Below are 14484 nucleotides of genomic sequence, written 5' to 3' on the forward strand. Positions count from 1 at the left end.
TGTCAGGTGGTTGTACATCACAATGAACCTGCGGCCGATTATCACTTATTGGAGCAGACTTCCGTATGACTTCAACTATAGAAGCTGGAACGACTTGTCTGCAACTTCGTGTCGGGTGCTATGAGCGCATGCCCGACGGCAGCGCTTGAACTCACACCGCTTCACCGAAAAATCGAGATAGCTAAACACACACTGCTTCGAATGACAGTATCACGTTTGGCAGAGGTAAGGTAATATCCTTCCAGCGTATGAAGGACTTAAGTGGTGTAATAAAATTGGCTATTCTCCCAAGGGGCAGCATGTCCAAAAGATTAAACTTCACTAAGAAATTCAAGGTTAACCTTAGCAGTAACACTAGCAGTAAGGTTGAATAGAGTGACATCACGTTCGACCTACTGCTAAGATATAGCACTTTGAACTGGTACATCGACGGCCCGAAAACATCGAATGGTTTTGGTGCGGGCGTCGCAGGACCGTGTACCAAACTTTCCATACCAATGGGACATTTTCCGAGAATTTTTCAAACAGAACTCTTGTTAAATGTCGGTATGTAGAGATAAATCTTCAGTCGCACGATAGGGGGTCGCCTAGTCTGAAACCACATTTGGTATTGAACGGCTTGGAGAGATCCTTCCCGATCCCAAAGGAATTTTTAGTATTTCTCACCGTTAGTTTAGACAGCCGCATTAGTTTAACGGGGATACCAAATTCAAACATAGCGACATAAAGACAGCTCTTTTCGTGCTGACAAAAGCAGCTTTAAAACCTATGTGTGTGTTGATCCTCTTTTCACGGGTCTTTTCCGAGATTGGGTGCATGGTGAATATCTGGTCAGTTTTTGATTGAGCCAAGCCTGAAGTCACACTGATTAGGTCCAATCAGTTTGTTGATGGTGGACTTTTATCTTTCACACAGTGCGCCCGATAGCGCAATGGTCAATTGTAACGTTAGGAGGTAGTCAAACTGTTTTATCTCTACTGCGACACGGCACTCCTCATCATACCCACTGTTTATTTGCCCTTTCCGAAAACCAATGGTTTCGTTTGCTGAGATTGAATTGCTGTCCCACCGTTCCCTTATACCGAGTTGTTGAAGAGTACCCTCAGAGAGCATTAGTGTCGAGTAGAAAATCGTTCGGCTGTATGTTATGATTGCAGCTTCTTAACGTCGAACCTTTCTTGTGTTTGTTGGCGTGCATTTTTTGCTACACAGAGGCGGATATGGGGCCATCCATAAATTACGTCACACCTTTAAGGGGGGGAGAGTATCATTCGGAAGTGACATTATGTGACAAGGGGCAGGGGGGGTCAAAAGCTTTGTGACATCACATTTCAAACGACAACGACGTTAAGTTTGCTCCATTATTCCTGTAGATATTATTAAATCTCCAAGCATCATCCCATCTGAAACAAGTTCCATATGATAGTTATTGCCCTAGTGTCGCGTCATACTTATTTAAAAGATCGTGTAGCATATGTGGCCTATATTTTTCTTCATATAAAGCTACCAATCAACACAAACAATCACATAAAAACCAAGAGCTGTTACCTATCGTGAAAATTCGTCCTCAAAGAATTGCAGCTAGACGTGCCCGAGAGATTCTCTGTTTAATGAATGATGACGATGTTTCATGGATGGAAGAAAGACGATGTTGATACGAAAGATGTTCCTGATATCCAAATTCAGAGCGAAAATGAAGTGCCTGATTTACTAGTAATAAATGATATAAAGAAGTGGGTCAAAAGTTCATGGACACAAGATGATTAAGTTTTGTATTTTTAATTAGCATAATTAAGTATCTGTTATTGCTTGACTAGCTTGACTAGACACTATCTGTACTTTAACATTTAACTAAATATTGATTTTATAAAAGACTAGTTGTTACCCTGTGCGCATCGCTACACCTAAATCGATTAAAACTCTTAAGGGTTTTTACTTTGTGTTTTATTTATTGTTGTAAAACTGTTACTTATTTATAAATTATTTATAAAACATGGTATACAACATTTTTGGTTTTCCCACCTGGCGCGTAAATGAATAAGCACCTTGGTGTTCCCACTCTCGAGCATGCGACGAACTATTGGCCGTGGGAGAAGCACGGTTCTTCCAAATTGACGTCGCACACTTAAAACGTTTGGCCTTGCGATTCATTGATGGTCATCGCAAAGGCAAAACGTACTGGGAACTGCAAGCGCTTAAATTCAAACGGCATGTCCGTTGGAATCATGGGAATGCGTGGTAAGAGTACAACTTCACCTGCTGCCTTGCCATTTAGTATTGTTGCTTCAATCAAATTTGGCCACAATTTTTTGACTGAAAGTCTTGTGCCATTACACAAAGTCGGTGGCTTCAGATTTCGAAGAAGTATAATGGGTGAGCCGACTTTCAGGACCAAACGATGCTGTGGCAGACCGGGGGAATCCAAAGAATTCAGTTGGATAATTGACTACTTCATCTTGATTCAAAACGCTATTCGATCGATGTATATGTTGTAGCTTCTCCTGGCAGTTTTTCTTGAATGGCAAAATTGATTTCGTTGACGTGTACAACAATATTCGGAAATGCACTTTCAATCAATTCTTCTTTCGATTGTAAAAGTGTACCTAAGTTGTTCGGCAATGTAATCAAACCGGTATCATCGATTGGTATTTTGCTTTCGCCAATGTCTAACAACTGCTTCGAAAACGCCGCTACGGATCGATCATTTTGCAATTGGACTTGCATGTTGCTGGCAAGAGTCAGCCTTTGAACATGTCTCCACAAAACTGACGATTTTAAACATGCGTTTATTTCGTCGGCAGGAGTTGATCGAGGAATGACTGGCAAAGTTTGCCGAAAATCGCCGGATAATAAGACTAATGCTCCACCAAAAAGTTGTTGCTTTTGGCCAGGCACGTAGCCAGGGGGGGGGGCTAGAGGGCTGAAGCCCCCCCCGAAATAAGGAAATTTTTTAAATAAATCGCAAATAAAAAAGATTTATCATTGACTGAATCTTTTGAAACTCTTATACACAACTCAGCTCAAACTTATAACAGTCGTACGCAACTACACTAGACGGTGACTGAAAACTTATCAAAAGTCATACTTAAGCGTTGTACAGATCTCCATCTTGATATGGCAGCAAACATGTCAGGGCATTTAAGTGAAGTGCAAACCAGGATAAGACAACTGTATTCAAAAGCACGATATGTTCATTGCGCTAGTCACCGATTGAACCTTGCGCTTTCTAATACTATGTCATTACCTTCAATATGGAGCTGCCTTGGTATTGTCAATGAAATAGCAAATTTATTTAGAAACCATTCAAATGCAAACACAACTTTCCAGGACGTTATACAGAAGCACGCACCAGAAAGCAAAAAAAGACGACTTGTTCGCCTTTGTGAAACAAGGTTTATAGAAAGGCATGAAAGCATTATAAGCTTTGTGGAGCTTTTCAAATTCATTGTACTAAGTTTGGAAATAATTTCGAGTAAGACATGGTCCATTTCGTCTAAAGCATCAGCCTTCTTAGCAGCGGTAGAGAAAATCGATTTTTTGCTTAGTCTATTCGTCTGTGAGCAATTGTTCAGCTTAACGCTGCCACTGTCTGTGCAACTCCAAGAAAAATCTTTGGATTTTATATCAGCAATGAACCGAGCCAAAGAATTAATAAGAACTCTGCACCAGATAAGAGAAACAGCGGATGGTTTTTTCAACGATATTTTCCAAACAGCATCAAAAATGTCTAAAGATCTTTATGACATAGATCTTGTAGTGCCTAGAGTGACTTCGCGTCAAACTACTCGTGCTAATCCACCTTGCACAAGCCCTGAAAGCCACTTCAGAGTTGCAATATTTATTCCATGCGTTGGTGCTCTGATTCAAAACATGACAGAACGTTTATTAGTGAATGAGGATATACTCTCGTCATTTCAAATTCTACTCCCAGGTTTTGCTGCAATTGATAATGCCGAAGAATTAAAAAATTTAACTATTTACTTCGAGGAGCAAATATCAATGACAGCATTAAAATCAGAGTATCGATTGTGGTGTGCCAGCTTATCAACAATAGATCCAACCATAGAAGTGTTGAAATTACTGCAACATTGCGATGCAACGTATTTTAAAAATATTCACTACCTGCTTACAATTTTACCAACTCTTCCAGTGAGGACCGCTTCCTTCGAAAGAACTTCTTCAACCTTAAAAAGAATAAAAACTTTACCACGCAGTGTGATGGGCAATGAGCGGCTGAGTGCATTTGCTGTTATTGCAGTGCACTGGGATATTAAAATAGATCCAGATGAAGTAATTAATCATATGGCAAAGAAGAAGAAAAGAAAAATATTACTTATTTAAGTTACAACTACCAAATCATTTAAGTAATATGTATATGAATTTATATTGTTTTTTTTTAATAAACAGAAAATTTAAAGTTTATATATGTTTTTACTCACGCAAGTGAGGAAAGTTCTCTGATCGCCATTCACTTGGGAGTGGCCAGAAACGATTCTTTTACATATGACTCAAGCAGCTCACGACTTCCGGTCTTTGACCAAGTATCCTCTGGGTAGCCTAAGAACATCCGTTTGAAGGCGAGCTAAAGTGAGAAGGCGAAAAATCCCCTGCATAGGGTTGTGCGCTGGGTTTGGGACCCGCCACGTAAAAAACACCCCCAATGAAAAACAACGCACAGCCTCGGATAACTGTGGGACGGCATTTCAAACTCCTTACGTACAGCTGCAACCGAAACCATTGGTTTTCGGAAAGTGCAAAAGAACAGCTGGTACGACGAGGAGTGTCGTGTCGCAGCGGAGAGAAAACAGGCTGCCTACCTCGCAACGTTACGATCGACCACAACACGTGCGGGATGGGATAGATACCGAGAGTTGAAGAGGGAAGCGAGACGCATTTGCAGACAGAAGAAAAAAGAGGCCGAAATGCGTGAGTACGATCAGCTTGATAAGCTGGCCGACAGGGGTAATGCTCGAAAATTCTACGAAAAAATGCGGCGGCTTACAGAAGGTTTCAAGACCGGAGCATACTCCTGTAGAACCCCCAAAGGTGATCTAGCCACCGATGCCCAGAGCATACTTAGATTATGGAGGGAACACTTCTCCAGCCTGCTGAATGGCAGTGAAAGCACAACACCAGGAGAAGGCGAACCCGATTCCCCAATCGATGACGATGGAGCAGACGTTCCATTACCCGGCCATGAAGAAGTTCGAATATCAATTGCCCGCCTGAAAAACAACAAAGCGGCAGGGGCCGACGGATTGCCGGCCGAGCTATTCAAACACGGCGGCGAAGAACTGATAAGGAGCATGCATCAGCTTCTTTGTAAAATATGGTCGGACGAAAGCATGCCCAACGATTGGAATCTAAGTGTGCTCTGCCCAATCCATAAAAAAGGAGACCCCACAATCTGCGCCAACTACCGTGGGATTAGCCTCCTCAACATTGCATATAAGGTTCTATCGAGCGTATTGTGTGAAAGATTAAAGCCCACCGTCAACAAACTGATTGGACCTTATCAGTGTGGCTTCAGACCTGGTAAATCAACAACCGACCAGATATTCACCATGCGCCAAATCCTGGAAAAGACCCGTGAAAGGAGAATCGACACTCACCACCTATTCGTCGATTTCAAAGCTGCTTTCGACAGCACGAAAAGGAGCTGCCTTTATGCCGCGATGTCTGAATTTGGTATCCCCGCAAAACTAATACGGCTGTGTAAACTGACGTTGACCAACACGAAAAGCTCCGTCAGGATCGGGAAGGACCTCTCCGAGCCGTTCGATACCAAACGAGGTTTCAGACAAGGCGACTCCCTATCGTGCGACTTTTTCAATCTGCTGCTGGAGAAAATTATTCGAGCTGCAGAACTGAATCGAGCAGGTACAATCTTTTATAAGAGTGTACAGCTGCTGGCGTATGCCGATGATATTGATATCATCGGTCTCAACACCCGCGCCGTTAGTTCTGCTTTCTCCAGACTGAACAAGGAAGCAACGCAAATGGGTCTGGCAGTGAACGAGGGCAAGACGAAATATCTCCTGTCATCAAACAAACAGTCGTCGCACTCGCGACTTGGCACTCACGTCACTGTTGACAGTCATAACTTTGAAGTTGTAGATAATTTCGTCTATTTAGGAACCAGCATTAACACCACCAACAATGTCAGCCTAGAAATCCAACGCAGGATTACTCTTGCCAACAGGTGCTACTTCGGACTGAGTAGGCAATTGAAAAGTAAAGTCCTCTCTCGACGAACAAAAACCAAACTCTATAAGTCGCTCATAATTCCCGTCCTGCTATATGGTGCAGAGGCTTGGACGATGACAACAACCGATGAGTCGACGTTGCGAGTTTTCGAGAGAAAAGTTCTGCGGAAGATTTATGGTCCTTTGCGCGTTGGCCACGGCGAATACCGCATCCGATGGAACGATGAGCTGTACGAGATATACGACGACATCGACATAGTTCAGCGAATTAAAAGACAGCGGCTACGCTGGCTAGGTCATGTTGTCCGGATGGATGAAAACACTCCAGCTCTGAAAGTATTCGACGCAGTACCCGCCGCGGGAAGCAGAGGAAGAGGAAGACCTCCACTCCGGTGGAAGGACCAAGTGGAGAAGGACCTGGCCTCGCTTGGAATATCCAATTGGCGCCACGTAGCGAAGAGAAGAAACGATTGGCGCGCTGTTGTTGACTCGGCTATAATCGCGTAAGCGGTGTCTACGCCAGTAAAGAAGAAGAAGATATGTTTTTACTTCAGCCCCCCCCGAAATGAAAAGCTGGCTACGGGCCTGCTTTTGGCGTAAATCTTGCATTGTTGTATTGAATGCTTGTAATGACTTTTTGTTAGCCATTGGGCACTCATCCCATAGAACTATTCCAGCTCCTCGCAAAACTTTTGCCATTGCTGAATTCCTCGATATGTTGCACGTTGGTGTTTCAACGACTTGGATGTTCAACGGTAATTTCAATGCAGAATGTGCTGTTCGGCCGCCATCAAGTAGAGTAGCAGCGATGCCTGACGAAGCAATTGCCAGCGCAATTTTCTGCTGTGACCGTATAGTTGCAAGAATCAAAGAGATCAGAAACGTTTTCCCTGTACCACCGGGCGCATCCGGAAAGTAGAATCCACCGGCGTTATTGTCAACCGCTCGTGTAATCTTATCATAAGCATTTTTCTGCTGAATATTCAATTTGGTAATGATAGCTTGTATGAAAGCACGCAATTCATTGCAATCGTATTGTTGTTCACGTTGAAGCTCATGGTCAAGCATATCCATCACTGAACGATTGGGCGCAGTTATGCCAAGTTGCGCTAATGCCTTATTCGCAATTGTAAGGCACAGATCTTCAACCAATATCAAAGCATCATTATACATTTGTAATGTATGTATATAGCAAGTCTGCTCGATTACGCGCCAAAATTAATAAGTCCTCGGTCATGCAGGCTTTGTACTTATTCCGCAGTTCTTGCGGATTTGACGGAAGGCATGTAGATATTATTATGGCGAATAGTACGCGTATTTGTTTTGGATGAGATGTGAGTGATGCGTCATGAAGTGCGGTGTCCCAATGCATATCATCTTCTAACAAATGCAATCGCTGACATGCTTCACGATACATCGCACACAACTGACCGTTAACAGTTTACAAATCATCAAATGATCTTGGTCCGCGCACGTTGACTAATAGTAGACGCAAATAGAAACATTCGGCGTTGTTCGGACGGATGGTGTAAATGCGTCCTATGGCATCGGTTTTACGGACATTTGGATAACCGTCAACACGCTCCCCTTGCTTTCGTCCTTGAAATGTTTTCGATGATGGATTCCAAGTGAAATATTGTGGTATTTCGGAATATAGCGATGTTCTTGCAAATTCATCGTTTTCACACAACTCGAAAAAGGTAGTTAGTGTTGTCCCCGGTCGTGCTGCGCTCTGTTGTACATTGTCTGCAGTGAAATAAACGCGTTGACCATTTTCGAGATGAACTGCGAAATGAAGAACAACGGGATGCCGGTCGTGTATTGGGAACGATAAAATGCGCCATACCGCTTCATTGCTGCTTATATAACGGCCCATTTGGTATTGCTGAATTTCATCGATTCTCTGATAACCACTCCGAAAACTGCCATATCACTGCCTTTATTTACGTATTTGCAGATGTATTTGATCGATTTGACAGAGTTGCAATATTCTACATTGATGTGCATCAATGTCTTGATTCCGAACTTTTATGACCGTTGAATTACCGCCATCTTCAGCGGATCGACGCCGATATAATGGATATCCGTCATTTCCAGTGATTGTATCATCAACTAAAGCTCTAGGATAGCGCTTTGAACACTTATTGTCAATCATGCATGGTGACGTTGGATTAATAGCGCCGCAAGGGCCGTGGATCATGTTTTTTGTTACAACGTTGAACAATTGTGGGTCGATTGCTTCATCTGGAATTTCCGCTGAGATGACTTTATCAATCTGATCTGGTCGTATTTTTTCGAACTAACCAAATCAAGATGTGTGCATGCGGTAATCCTCTTTTCTGCCATTTGATCGAGTACATCCAGCATCGAACTTCTCCAAAAACACGAAGTTTCACAATTAAATCCATCATTGCTTTTTGCTTTTTCCTGAATACACGTGCTGTTAAGTCGTGACGATCAGTTGTTGATTGACCGGGGAACAAATGGCATTTGATGTCATTCCACTTGGGATTGCACGTGAACGTTATGAACAGATCCGGACTGCCGTAATGGCGCACATACGACATCGGATCTTGCGTATACTCGTGCATATGGCGCGGACTGCCGATGTATGTGGCTGGCAATATTGTCAGACGTCCAATGCTATTCACATTTTCATCATTCATTACGGCATCTCTCAAATGGATGTACTCTTCAGAACGCAATTTCGCTTGGTTGAATCGAATAAAGTGGATACGTTCGGTCTCAATCTTCGCATACATGTCAACCAAATACTGATGGAAAAGCTTGCGACATTTCAGGATGTAGTTGTCTTCTTGCACTAAATTTTTTTGGTGTTTCTTTGGCTATAAATGAACAATACACAAAATATTGAATCGTAAGTAACATTTCTTCGATTTATCAATCGCATATTGATGTGATAGCCGTCATCACCTCTCCAGAATAATATCGGATACTGTAATGCATTATAACTACGGTGTAGCTCGGAAACACGCTGAAGTTGTTCGTTTCTACGGTGCAGTACAATATCTCGATTCAAACTATTCGCCAACAATGACGATTGCCAACTCATAGATTGTTGGTGCGTTGAATCGTCTGGCATGCTGCCCCATCGGCATTTTGTCTGCTCTGATAACGATTCGATGGTTATCGAATGCGATTCAATGCGATTTTGAACAATCGAATCAATTCAGGAAAAAACGATCAACATGCGATGTCAGTGTTTTTTTTTTTATTAATTGTAAACATCTGCCAGTTGTTTCTGTTTATTAGTAAAAGGCATTTGACAGGACTGCCAATCTATCGGCAAAACATTATTTCAGGAGAATTTGTAAAGGCGGGATGTATCATTTTTTTTTTTTGTTGCAAAACGTGCAATGATACACCCATTAAATTTCTTATGTGCACCCTCCAAACAGACCCCAATCACCCCTGAAAATTTCATTGAAATCGGGCAAGCCGTCTAGGAGGAGTATCCGAACAGGAAGTTTTGCCACTTAATTTTATATATATAGATTATTCAATAAATATAAGAATAAATAGAATAACCTGGGCCCGAATCGCGGCAGTCGTGAGCGAGCAAGTAATCGTATCGAGTGAAATTTCGTAACGTGTCGAGTGTGCGGATCGTCGCACTCGACACGAAACGAATAGAAATTTTATGAAATAACTTCCCTGGTGTAGCTGTAAATGACATTTTCGAATACATTCAAATACGAAGCAAAACAAGTATTTGAATTTGAATTCAATGCAAATCTTACATATATCTAAAAATGAATCGCAAAATGTGTTGGTAAGCGCATAACTCAACAACGCTTAGAACAATTTTGCCAATTCTTTTTTTAAAATGTTCTTTGAGGTTCAAGGAAGGTTTTTACGGCAAGAAAAATTCGAATAATTGACGGAAAACCCTTAAAAAAAGACCTTTACTTATACAAATACAAAATAGAGAATGTGAGTATATTAGAAACTCTGAGAGAACGACTGAACCAATCTTTATGAAATTTTCAGAGAATATTCTGGGAGGATCGGGGAAGGTATAGAAAAAAAAAAACCTTTTTGCTTTTCGTGGGAATTGTACGGAAAATTGGACAATTCCAAAAAGTTAATTTTTTCCATACAAATTTTTTTAAATTTTTTTGTTTTGTTTTTCAATTATTTGAATCGTTCAAATTTGTCGTTTGCTTCAAAAATTTTTGAAAATTATTCAGTGAAATTGTTATGTGTGTTGCATACAAAGTGATCAATTACAGATTGAAATTTGCTACGATGTCACGAAAAGGTCCCGCTAATATCGGTCGGCGTTCTTTTTGGCATCAACATACATTAGTAGCCCAAGGCACATGACCGAGTATTCCCAGGATGCGATGACATACGTGCGGTGTTATGGATCGCGGTCAATTAGCAAGCGATCGTCACGATGTCACAGCAAGACTTTTCAAACAACAGCTTCGATGGACTTTATCTTGAAGCAACGTATATATGGTGCTGTTAGATGCTAGATGTACTCTTTTGAGTGGCAAAAGAGAGGTTTGCCGCACGCATACATTCTTCTTTGGATGGTGGATGGTGGTTACACCAGATCATATTGATGAAACCATTTCTGCGGAAATTCGTGATCCAGAGAAAGATCCAGTATTATACGAAGTGGTAGAAAACAATATGGTTCATGGACCTTGCATCCACTACAATCGCTTTTCGGTTTGTATATCTGATAATAAATGCACGAAACACTATCCAAGTGCTTTTCTCTCGGAAACACAAACTCATCGGCATCGTACACCAGATAACAATGCCAGAACATTCAGCATTCAATTTAAAAGAGTGGGCCGGTGGAAAATTTTCAGTAAAGATAACATAAGTCGGTATATTCCTGAAAAGGTGGCAAAGTTCGGCAATGTATGTGCAGTGTTGCAAATTAACTTCCCTTGTGTGGGAAGTATTAAAAAAATATATTCCGTTCCGCTACGCGCGGTAGAAATTAAACACAAGTGTTGGTTTGAGTGACAATATATGGTGCGCTTTGATCATCAAGATGATCACTCAATACGCTTGCCGATTATACACTGGTCTTTATTAGTAACATCACTTATATTTATATTCTTATAATTCTATGCTTATTACTAAAGATGCTTTGGCATTACATTAAGTGATGAAATGCCAGAGCATTGGATTTCCAATTATTCTCATTATCAAAACAAATAATGGAATATTGAATTTTGCTTACTTATCAAAAACAGTGATGTATTGATTTCTAATTAATTAAAGTATTCTGCTGACCAAGCAGTAATACTGTGAGAAGATACAATTTGTTTACATTTATAATTAAGTATCTGTGTAGCTGCTGCCGTTAACTTGCATACAGTTAAAAAATTCAACATATTGAAAATATTTTGTAAATGAAGACAATAATATAGAAATAGATACGGGAAATGAGACTCAATTAACTAAATTGGTCATAAAATTAGAGATCATATTATCCAGTATTTTATTATCTAAATGAATTAAACGTTCCAACAACATTTGAATTCATGTTTTGTTCTAATAAATATATTTTCAATAAAAACAGGAACTTGGAATTAACATATCGTATATATTGGTGTTTATTTCTTAACTTTTCTCTTTAAAATATCAAGCTCATGAGTTTTAATCTGAAACTCTACAGCTTTTTTGCATATCTGCTTGATGTACATCTTCTTTTATTTGCAGCGATCTCTTCTTTAAGCAATTAGTTTCTCAAGGACGGGGGGAGGGGCTAAAAAGTCCTTAAATTCGTGTGACGTAATTTATGGATGGCCCCTATGATTCTTCGCTGCAACCAGACAGTGGTCCGAGACAATGCTAAGACATCAGAGAGTACGCACATCTAAAACACTGGAGACCGGTCTTCCTTCTATCACAACAGGATCGATCTAGTTAATGGCTTTTCGATCGGAAGACAGCCAGGGCTTCATGAATCTTCCTATGCTGGAATCCAGGACTACAGCCCATTTGGGGATATTTCATCAAGAAGGCTGAATTTACCAACCGTTGTGCCACAGATACATTCTTTGTCCTTTTTTAAAGTCGCCAAGCACGATTTTGATATCGTAGCGGGGACAGCTCTCATAGCTTCATACCCTCACAGAGAACATCTTTGATCATATTTTCCTTCTCCTACATCGGGGTGTGGGAGAAAATTAAAGATGTGTTGAAGAACTGCGCGCAAACTTAATACGCTCTGTTCAGGGTATAACAACCCTTTATAGAGTGTACTTTGTTTTAATACCAGCAATTCAACGTGACGTCAATACAACCCTAGCATCTTCTTAAATATTGTGAGCGGAAATATTGAATTATAATTAAAACCTTCTCTCGTGCATAGAAAACTCCTAATGTACTTTCTCCTTTATAATATTTTCGCATTGTGGTATCCGACGTTTGAAAATAATGGATATCAAGATTTTCGAGACTTTTTAAAGAGAAAGTAAGTGATTGGAACTTCTTTGAACGTATTAAGGTATATTTTCAGCTATATTTTAGCTTTTTTTTCAAAAATGTTGAAAAATATCGGACTTATGGGCCTTTATAATACTTCCGTATTGTGGTATCCGCGGTTGGAAAATAGTGGATATCATGATCCTGTCTTAAGGGGTTATAACAGTGTAACGCATGAAAAATTAGGTGATTTTCGAGAATTTTTTTAAAAGAAAGTACGCGATTGGAACTTCTTTGAACGTAATAAGGTATATTTTCAGCTATATTTTAGCTTTTTTTTCAAAAATGTTAGAAAATAATGTATGGGCTGTCTTTGGAGGTGACAAAAAAAGTGCCCCAACCAACCAATATTTTTAGAAGTAAAACTATTGGAAAAGCTAAAAAAGATTTATTTTTGAAAGTGTCACACTGAAATAGCCCCTTAACATGCAAATTTCATTCATTATCTTAATATAATTAAGTCTAAAGTGGTCTAGAGGCTTTTTTTCCGGGTAGCTTTCTTTCTGCAAATGTGATCAAGTATGTGGATGGCATAAACAAAGTTATCTATATATTTAAGTTTATAATAAATCAAAGGTCCAGATATATTTTTTGAATAGCAAGAACTAAATCTTTTAAGATTTCAGTTCCGCTTTGAACGTTTACTTATGCGTTTAAGTGCTCGAATACTCTGACTGAACACACCCTATATCAGGAGTTTTTTAGCAAATGAAAAAATATGCATCTCATGATATGTATGTATGAATGTTTAGATATGATCATATCTATAGTTTTCTTTCAAGACATAAGCAATAAGTTTCGCATCTAGACAAAGTATTTACAAATATTTTAGCTAATTATTATCAGGAAACCTATGGGAAATAGAAGAGGCAACTCTGCTCCAACTATTTCCAATGTTAATACTATAACGGGGCATCTCGACGGGATAGAATTTATAGAATACTAGCTGTCAAACGAATTGCTATTACCATTGCCAAATCTGTATGTGGGCATTTGCTATCATGATAGAATCATTAGCGCAAAGGCGTAGGGTAGGTAGGTTCGAGCTGATGTAGCGTAGGCTTTGAGCTCTTGAAAAATTTATTTTATCATTTGCGAAATGCCGTCGGAAATAAAACTTTCGTCGATATATATACGTAAATGAGAGGTAGGTAGCTTAAATCTTTTATGTGGAAAATAAGAAAAAGGACAAAGATCCTTTGTTTTACAAATGTATTTCTGGGAAAAATAAGAATTCATATCATCATTTGGACTATTATATAATAATTGCGGCATAAATTTTATATACCAATTGAAATAATAAATTTAAAATGCGCAATAATATTTTGATTTATGTATGTATATTTCCATAATTTTTCTGTAAATTAACAATATTAAACTAAATATTAATTTTTTGAAAAAATGTTATTTTGAACATGTACTTTAATTTTATAATATAACACAACCGTCTTAATACTCGCTCTTCTAAATTTCATATTGCCAAATTGAAAATGCCGTCGGCATATGTGCAAATGCTGTTGTTGTTGTTAACGGTTAGCTAATTCCCGTTAGGATGGTAAGGGTTGTTTGTGTTGTCGTCGAGGTCATCTAACGGTAGGCCCAAGAAACGTGCTGTTTCGACGGGGTCGGACCAAAGGGAGGAAGGTGTTAGATGGGTAGGGTTTGTGGGGCATGCAAAGAGGTGGCCGGTGTCTTGCGGGGGGTCGCATATGTGCAAATGGGATATGTTGCCTCCTCAAAATTTTCATAGAAATGAAAACTGCGCTGTCAAACTGCTGAAGTGACAGCTTCTAGCTTACGA

General features: G+C 39.9%; 1 protein-coding gene across 1 annotated transcript in view; it reads right to left on the reverse strand.

The window, feature by feature from the left end:
- Nucleotides 1–14484, reverse strand: part of LOC105225246 (tRNA (cytosine(72)-C(5))-methyltransferase NSUN6) — an 83989-nt gene that overhangs the window by 15639 nt on the left and 53866 nt on the right. The gene's annotated exons all lie outside the window — the stretch shown is intronic.

This window comes from Bactrocera dorsalis, chromosome 5 (genome assembly GCF_023373825.1).
Source record: "Bactrocera dorsalis isolate Fly_Bdor chromosome 5, ASM2337382v1, whole genome shotgun sequence".
Taxonomy (NCBI): Eukaryota; Metazoa; Arthropoda; class Insecta; order Diptera; family Tephritidae; genus Bactrocera; species Bactrocera dorsalis.